Raw genomic sequence first — 8,910 nt, 5'->3', positions numbered from 1 at the left:
TCTAAAAGTTATACTTGAGTGGGAGTGGCAGTAAATGTAGGAAAAATGAGAAATTGGTGGTTTGCTTGTAGATTGCATTGACGTTTGAACATTTTCTAGTTCAAGCTTTATTACCACTCCAGTGCCAAGCTATTTGTATACTTAGGTGCTTACTTAGACCAGAATAAGTAGCACAACCAACCCTCTTAATTAAAAAAAAACAACCCAGGAAAAATAACCCTTGATATGTATACGTCTAATTTTAAATTCTCTGTGTAGCTGTTAGTTATTGAATTGGAGCAATTAATCAATGAGTCAGTCAACAAGTATTTATTCCTTAAGCTCTGGGCTGAGAATGCAAAGATAAAAGTAAAAGCCTCAAGGTGAGTATTTTCAAAAGTACTTAGAAATATACAAAACACACTCCTGGTAGGTAAAAGTCTATAGGGTTGGGGGCCCAGAGGGTGGTAGCAGTTGGAGACTCTAAGAAAGGTTTCTTGGCCCTTGATCTGAATCTGGAGGGAAACCTGGGATTCCAGAAGCAGAAGTGAGAAGAGAGGGCTCTATAGGCAGGGGGAGAAAATTCAAAGTTACAATTGCAAATGGAGTGTTGAGGGTAAGGAGGGCAAGAAGGCCAAGAATGAATGGAGAGTTAATACGTAATAAGGGTGGGATGAGGCCAGCTTTAAATGCCAAATGTTTATATTTTATCCTAGAGGCAATAGAGAACCATTGAAGTTTGTTTGAGGGTTGTGGGAGTGGGGAAGTAGGATCCCTAATTAAGGATGTTGCCAAGGTTGTGAACCTGGGTGACTGGAAAGATGGTGGTACCCTTGATCTAAATAAGGGAGTCCAGAAGAGATAATGAGTTCTGTTTTTGGCAATGCTGAATTGGAGATGCCTAGAAGACATCCAGTTCAAAATGTCCAACAGGCAGAAATGGTAACACTTTCAAGGTTATATATTTGTGTGGAGCGGTACTGGGCAATTTTGAGAAATTATTTCTTAGTATAATTTTTTCTAAGAATAAAATTATTATTGTACTTTAGTCGGCCAGTCATCTCAAATTAGAGTGCCTGTAGCTCTCTACCTAGCACAGCAATCCTTCGAGGGGATCTGTGAAAGATACAGACATACATGAAAAATGGTGGATCTTGCCTTTTGCAGAGTTCACAAACTAATTGAATTAATTCTCTGTTGGTTATTCTATTTGGTTCTTCTTTGGTTCAAAATTTTGGATTACTTTTTAGCTTCTATTATTCTAAAGGATTTCCTAATACCATAGAGAGATATAATTACCAAACCATTGGATTTTTTTTATTAAAAAAAAGTAAACCTAGGCGGGGCTAGGTGGCACAGTGAATAGAGCAAAGGCCCTGGAGTCAGGAGGACCTGAGTTCAAATGCGGCCTCTGACACTTAACACAAAAAACTAGCTGTGTGACCTTGGGCAAGTCACTTAACCCCAGTTGCCCTCCAAAAAGCAAAAAAAAAAAGTAAACCTATTGACCACATTCCTTCACCTATTCATTATTAAGATTCTGACTTAATCCCTTTTTTTTAAGATTTTTTTTCTCTTTCTTACATCACTTGGTACAGTTTCTCATAATTGTATCCCAGTTCATGGAACTATTGCATTCTCTAAATGTCATACTCTTTCTATTTCTCATTTGGTTAGTTTTTATTTATCATAATATATCATAATACCATAGCATCTTTTGGTGGCCTAATGTTAAGACTATTCAGACAGCGCAAAGATCTAAGACAATTCCAAAGGACTCCTGATGGAAAATGCTGTCCACATCCAGAAAAAGAACTTCGGAGTCTGAATGCAGATCGAAGCATATTATTTACTCTTTCTCTCTTTTTTTGTTTGTTTCTTCTTTCTTCCATTGGTTCTAATTCTTCTTTACAACATGACTAATGTGAAAATAGGTTTAATATGAATGTATATGTAGAGCCTAGATCCGATTGCCTGCTATCTTGCGGGGGGGAGGGGAAGGGCAAGGGGGAGTTGGGGAGAAAATTTGGAACTCAAAGACTAATGGGAGTGAATGTTGAAAACTAAAAATTAATATTTTTTTAAAAAGAGTATTCAGACAGGAAGTTAAAAGATTTGACTGATCAAATTCAGCTAAGTACTTAACCAGCAGTTATTAAGTGCCTACCAAGAAGTACCAGGCACAATGCTAAAACATTAGAGATACAAATACAAAAAAGGAAAGACTGTCCCTGCCTTTCCAGAGCTTACAGTCTAATAGGGGAAGACAATACACAAAAGGTAGCTGAAAGGGGAGTGGAGGTGGGGGAAGGTGTGTGTGGAGAAATGTACTGAGAGGCATTGTGGAAAAGTCAGAAGTCCCAACGAAGTGAGAAATGAGTAGGCATCATCTTGATATCTTCTCTTTGCATCAATGGAGACAATTGTCAGCTATACAACTCACAGGTGTAATAGAATCATTGCTTACATAATAGTAAAATGTTTTAAACTTATTCCAAGAAAAATATCCAAATACTCAGATGGTTATCATTAGTCATCAGTATCATCAATCATCAATTCAGTAATCTCCTCCAGCAGGATAGATTCTCACCTGGCCAGGCTGGTGAGACTCTGGTCTCTGTTCTCCTAAAAGCCCACCCTGGAGGTGCACCCAGTGAGACAAAGGAAGGCCTTCCCCACTTTCACCAGCAGAGCCCCTGGAAGTCTGTCTTGTCATCCAGCATCCTGGCCATGTGACTTGGCCATGTTCTCTCCCTTTCTTTGATGATGTCCTGTTCTTCTTTGGAGTTCCTCATTGGTTGTTTGTTCCAGCCTTGCATGTCTCCTTTTTTGCCCCTCTCCATTGCCCTTTGTGTAATACTCATTTTTATTTCTCAGGGGACAGTGGTATGTCCTACTTCCCTAACATAAGCAATACCAGCATAATGTTAGTATTGAAAAGATGGGTCGTTGCTTTCATTTGCTTCGAGCAAGTAAAAAGATCTCTACTATTTATTTACCAAAACCAGTCAACCATGATCTTCTTTCCACTTAGGACACAGTTCACTGTCCATCTGTCCTGTCTGTCTCAGATATACATACTGTTGAACAAGCTTTATAGATTTTCAACCAAGTGCATTTTGAAATTCTTTATCCATTAGGTCTTTCTGTATAGTCCAAACTCATTCCAGTGATTACAGGTCTCTCCCAGGAGGCTTTGCAGTGTCTTGGAGCACAGTGTCCCCTGGACCCTGTACCTGATGTCCTCAGTCTCAATGGCTAGTACCTTTATCTAGCATACCCTGTTCTAGGCTTTGCCCTGTGTTTATTATCAAAGGATCATTGAATGAGGTTATTAGTGTTCTTACGTCTTCTAAAGAATCCGAAATGATCTTGAAGCATGGATGACCAGAGATTTACCTGACTATTAAAGATCCTGGAAGGCAGGCTTTTTGCTCTACGGATACAAACACACTTTCATACTCAACAGATAGTAAACACAGTGGGATCTGAGATCCTCTGATTCTTTCATTTATTTTAGAGAGGAAAGAAGGGGAATTTTTATCTTTGAAAGCCTGCTTGTTCCCTTTTAATGCCCTCATTGTCCATGCCCTCAGTTTGTTGTTGTTTTTGTATTTGTTGTTGTCGTGATCCCATTTGGGATTTTCTTGGCAAATATACTAGTTTTCTATTTCCTTCTCCAGCTCATTTTACAAATTAGGAAACTGAGGCAAACAGGGTTAAGTGACTTGCCCAGGGTCACACAACTAGTAAGTGTCTGAGGATGGATTTGAATTCAGGTCCTCCTGACTCCAGAGAGGTAGAAATGTCACTAAGGAGAATAAAGATGAGAAAAGCAGCCAGATTGGACCAAGGGTAAAACCTCAGATTTTATTAATACCAAAAGGAGGTGACTGAGAAACCGACAATTAACCTATATATCTTACTTTCCTATCCATACAAAATCTTTTAATTAAAAAAGTGGGTTTCGGGGCAGCTAGGTGACACAGTGAATATTAGGAAATCCTTTAGAATAATAGAAGCTAAAAACTAATCCAGCCCAGGAGTCAGGAGGATCTCAGTTCAAATACGGCCTCAGACACTTAACACCTACTAGCTGTGTGACCTTGGGCAAGTCACTTAACCCCAATTGCCCTGCCTTCCCCCCTCCAAAACAAAACAAAAAAAAGTGATTTTTTTAATCTTTGGGGTTTTTCCCCCTACTTCCACTAAATTCCTACTCTGATATCCCCGCATGGCATTGTGGCATTAAGAGCCTAAGCTCTTAAAAGGTGTATTAGCAGCTTGTAAACCCTGATTTAACTATGATGGAAAGGAATGAAGAAAGGAAGAAAAGGAGACAGGGCAAAAAAAGGAAGAAAAATAGAGAAAGAGGAAGGATGAAAGGAAGGAGATAAAAAAAAAGGGAAGGGAAGGGGAAGAGGGAAAGAGAAAGAAGGAAAAAACGCAACCATGTCATCGTCTCCCTCCTCCTTCCTCCCCCATAGATTCCAGTGGCTTTCTATCACTTCCAAAACAAATAATAAAGTCTCCTGGTGTTCCCCCCTTTATTCCCACACCAACCTTTGAAATCTTCTTACATCTTTACCCCCTCAGCCTTCCCCAGTACCCTTCAATCCATTGTTCCTCCAACAAGAAACTTCACGCGATCATTTTCATTGGTTGTCTCTCTGCCTCATGGATTCTCCGACTTCCTTAAGGCCCACCCAGCTAAATTTTCCCACCTTGTACAGGAAGCCTTTCCCAGCCTCCCTAATGCTAATGTCATCTGATCTCCAGTTTATCAGGTACAGTGTTGATAGACTGAGAGCTCCTTGAGATCAGGGACTGCCTTTTACTTCTCAGTATTGTCAGAGCGCAGCATAATGCCTGGCACATAGTGAGGGCTTAATACATATTTATTGGCTGACTATTGACTAACTTTTCTAACTTCAGAGGGGCCAGTGAGACAGTCATTCACTAAGCACTAGGTTAGGCACCAGGGGACGCATATTTTGAATGGTGATAAGGGCCTGAATTATATTTAAGACAGAAGGGAATGGGAAGGATTCATTCGAGAAGGATTTTAAAGGAAAAATCAACATATAATGTGCTCTTCCCCACCTGAGCAAAATATAGCACATGTTCAGCAAAATATGGCACACAGCTCACAAAATAAGGCACATGAAATTAGTTGCAGAAATGTAAGTTTCTGTGTTTTGGGAAGTTCAAGGTTAAACTTTTCGAAGGCCAGATATTCATGTTGTTATACCTGGTACCTACTTATCATCATCATCATCATTATTATTAGATATGGCAGTCTTTTTCTAGCCAGTAAGACAAACTATTCCTTCAAAGAATTACTCTGCCAATGATTGTCACCATTGAGCGACAGTCTTTCTAACTTGCCCGATCACCATTGCACCTGGATTTTGGGTATGATTTGAACTCGTCGTCATTTATCAGAGCAAAGAGGTTTTAAACTTCCATTTATTTCCTTTTTAAAAATGTTTAGGTTTGATTCTTTCACATACAAAAATAACCCAACAAACCTTTTTATTAGTAATAATGGTTTAAATTTAAAGAAATGGAAAATGTGGTATCAAACAGACTCTCTAACTTAATACAGACATGTCTCTCTATTGAAACAGTGAGTAATTTTCTATTTTATGTCATGATAGTCACAGGATTTCAGTTGGAAGGGATTTCGGGCATCTAGTCCACCCAGTGTCTGACAAAGAATCCAGCACCACCCCCAGGGTAAGGCCATCCCACTTTTGGACGGGTCTTATCGTTAGAAAGTTTTTCCTCACATCTCTACTCATTGCTTGCAGTTCTACCCTTGGGGGCCAAGTAGAACAAGTGTAATTCCTTTTCACATGCTAGAAGACAACTGTCAGGCTCTTTCTCCTTACCCTCCCCTAGTCTATTGTGTCTAAACCTCAGTTCCTTTAACCATTTCTCATGTGGCATGAGCTCCAGAGCTGTCGTCATCCTCGTTCTTAACGGTCTCCAGTTTATGTCCCACCCAAAACACGGAACCTTGTGTTTGCTTGGCACTGAAGAGTGGAAGCCTCTAAAGCCATTAAAAGGGGGAGCACAGGGGAATAGAATGGTCACAGCAACATTGAATGAAGATTGAGGACTGTTAGTGGGAGGAATTGGAAGGGAGTCTGTCTCTGTCTCTCCCTCTCTCTTTTATTTGTCCTTGTCTAGAATACACACACACACACACACACAACACATATACACAGACACACACTCCATAGAGAGAGAGAGGAATGAGAGAGAAGCATGGAGAGAGGAAGAGGAGGTAGAGGAGGAGAAAGGAGAGAGAGGAAAAAAGAGGGAGGGAGGAGAGAGCAAAGGGAGGAAAAGGAAGAGAGAAAAGGGAGGAATGGTGTAGGAAGAGGGAGAGAAAGGGTGAAAGAGGGATAGAGAAAAAGAGAAATTGGACTCTTCTAGATGTTTTGATGATAAGGATCTGAACTATAGTCATGGTAGAGGCAGTATAAAAGGGACAAATTCAAGAGATTTTGAAGGGAAAATAGAATTGGTGATTAATTGGATATTAGGAGTCAAGGGAGTCATAGATTTTCTTAGAGGTTTCAAGTATGAGAGAGGAAAAATGACAATACAGTTAGCACAATGAGGATTGCACTGAGTTTGGGGAAGAATATCTAGTTTTAGACATGCAGAACTAGGAGGCTATAGAATGGTAGTTGGGATTTCTAAGCTTCTGACTTAGAGCTCAGGAGAAAGGTCCCAACTAGAGATGATGGATTCGGTGTGGTCATCTTTGGGAAGACGATATTTGAAACCGTTTAAGTATTTGTGATCTTCATAGAAGAAAATATAGAAAAAGAACAGGAAAAAAAGAGGGGTAAGGGATGAACCCTGTCAAATAGCCACATTTATGGGGAGTGGACGGAGGAAGAGAAGCCAGCCAGAGATTCTGGTGGAAAGAGAAACAGAATAGAGAGCATCACAGAAGTCCGTGGATGACAGAATTTCAAGATGACCCGATAGTCAAGAATGAAATGCAGTGTGAAAAGATGACAAAGAAATAGCCACCGAGTTTGGTGATAAGAATGTTATTGATAACCTTAGAAAGACCAGTTTTACTAGACTAGAAAGGGCAAAGGCAATCTGGCTTGCTAACAAAAAAGAGTGAATGAAGAAGGTGGGTGAATCAGTAGAAGTCAGGGCTGTCTTTTGGCAAGAAAAAAAGTAAAGGAAAAAGGATGACAGCCAGAGGGAGCAGTATAGTCAAATTAAAGTTTGTCATGGTTTTGTTTTGTTTTGTTTTAACCCCCAACAGAGGAAGAACTCTCTCTTTAAGTCATAAGACACTTGAAAATAGAACTATTACTTTAAGCATGCCAGCCTGGCCCAATGGCCATAGAACTCCCTGTGGAACCTTAAGACCTGAGTCCAAGGCTTATCTCAATCATATACTGGTTGTGACTCTCAGTGCTCTAGGCAACTCTCTAAGACTATAATTTGCAGAGACAGTACTAACCAAAGTTGGTAGAAGGATTTTTTTATTCTGGTGTTCCCTATACCATTGAGGTAACAAGTATATTCCATATCCCTAACTATGACTTTGGGAAGTGAGGAGAAGGAAGATACAACCATCATTTTATAGATGAGCCAAGTAAGGTCCAGAAAGGTTGTGACTTGCCCAAGGTCACACAAAGTCCCCAGACTCCATGGATTTGCTATGATCTATGCCAACCAAATTCTGGATCTTTTCTAATTTGATTTCTCTTTTTTAAAAATAGATTCTCTTATCCAGATTTCTTCATCAAACTTGCCTGGACTATACAGCAATATCTTCCTAATTGGTCTCCCTGGTTTGTCTTTCCCATTCTGCAATCCATCCTTTATATAGCTACCAAAATAACCTTCCAAAAGCACTGGTCCAACCATGTCCCTCCCTAGTTCAAGAACCATTAGGGTTCTGAAATCCAAGGGAGTCAAACTTTTCCTCAGCTTGTTCTTATATCACCTATTTTTCACCCTGTATCCTTATCCCCTTTGCCCTTTCCTTCTCAGAAATTTCTTCCTTAAAACAATTTTTTGTGGGGGGTTTTTTTTTTTGCTTTTTTTTGGAGGGGGTAAGGCAGGGCAATTGGGGTTAAGTGACTTGCCCAAGGTCACACAGCTAGTAAGTGTTAAGTGTCTGAGGCTGGATTTGAACTCAGGGTCCTCCTGATTCCAAGGCCAGTGCCCTATTCACTGCACCACCTAGTGGCCCCTAAAAAATAATTTTTAAAAAGAGAAATAAAAAAGACAGCAAACACAACCAATAAAAGCAAAAAAAAAAATCTAGCATCATTTGTAATATTGCACACTTATGAGCTCCCACCAATAGAAAGGAGGTGAAGTCTCCTATCCAATAGAAAGGAGGTGAAGTCTCCTATCTCTTCTTTGGTCGACCTAGACTTACAATGATTTTAAATTACGGTTGTCAGCATAAGTCGTATTTATATCAATAATTTTGGCTCATATTTAAGTATTTAGTTTAACTGTCACTTGCCTTATTTGCTACTACACTAATCCAAGTGATTCTAAGAAAGGGAGATTGTTGATTGCAGATTTAGAACTGATCGTGTTACTAATTAGTCGTGTCCTCAGGCAAGTGGCTCAACTTTTCCCAGCCTCCCTAGCCTCATTCATCAAAAGCTTAGGGAAAAAAAGTCTTCTTCAGTATTTTGTGAGAACCTCAAAAATGTTCCCGTGAAAATTGTTTGAAAAACTTCAACAAAATGCCATCTCCATGTAAAATATCATTGGTGATGATCGCTCGTGCTCAGAGGCCAAAGTGCATCATTATCACCAGTTCGAAACTGCAAGAGTGAAACAGGGGCAACATCAATTTCATGAAATTTCCCATGAGGTTGGTTCAGGTGTGTTGCAATTTTGTTAATATAGAAAATCATTGGTTTA

Source organism: Petaurus breviceps, unplaced genomic scaffold, assembly GCF_028583685.1.
Source record: "Petaurus breviceps papuanus isolate PSGF00001 unplaced genomic scaffold, PetGlider_PUasm1.0 175, whole genome shotgun sequence".
NCBI lineage: Eukaryota > Metazoa > Chordata > Mammalia > Diprotodontia > Petauridae > Petaurus > Petaurus breviceps.
The sequence above is the reverse complement of the archived record's forward strand: the minus strand, read 5'-3'. Positions refer to the sequence as shown.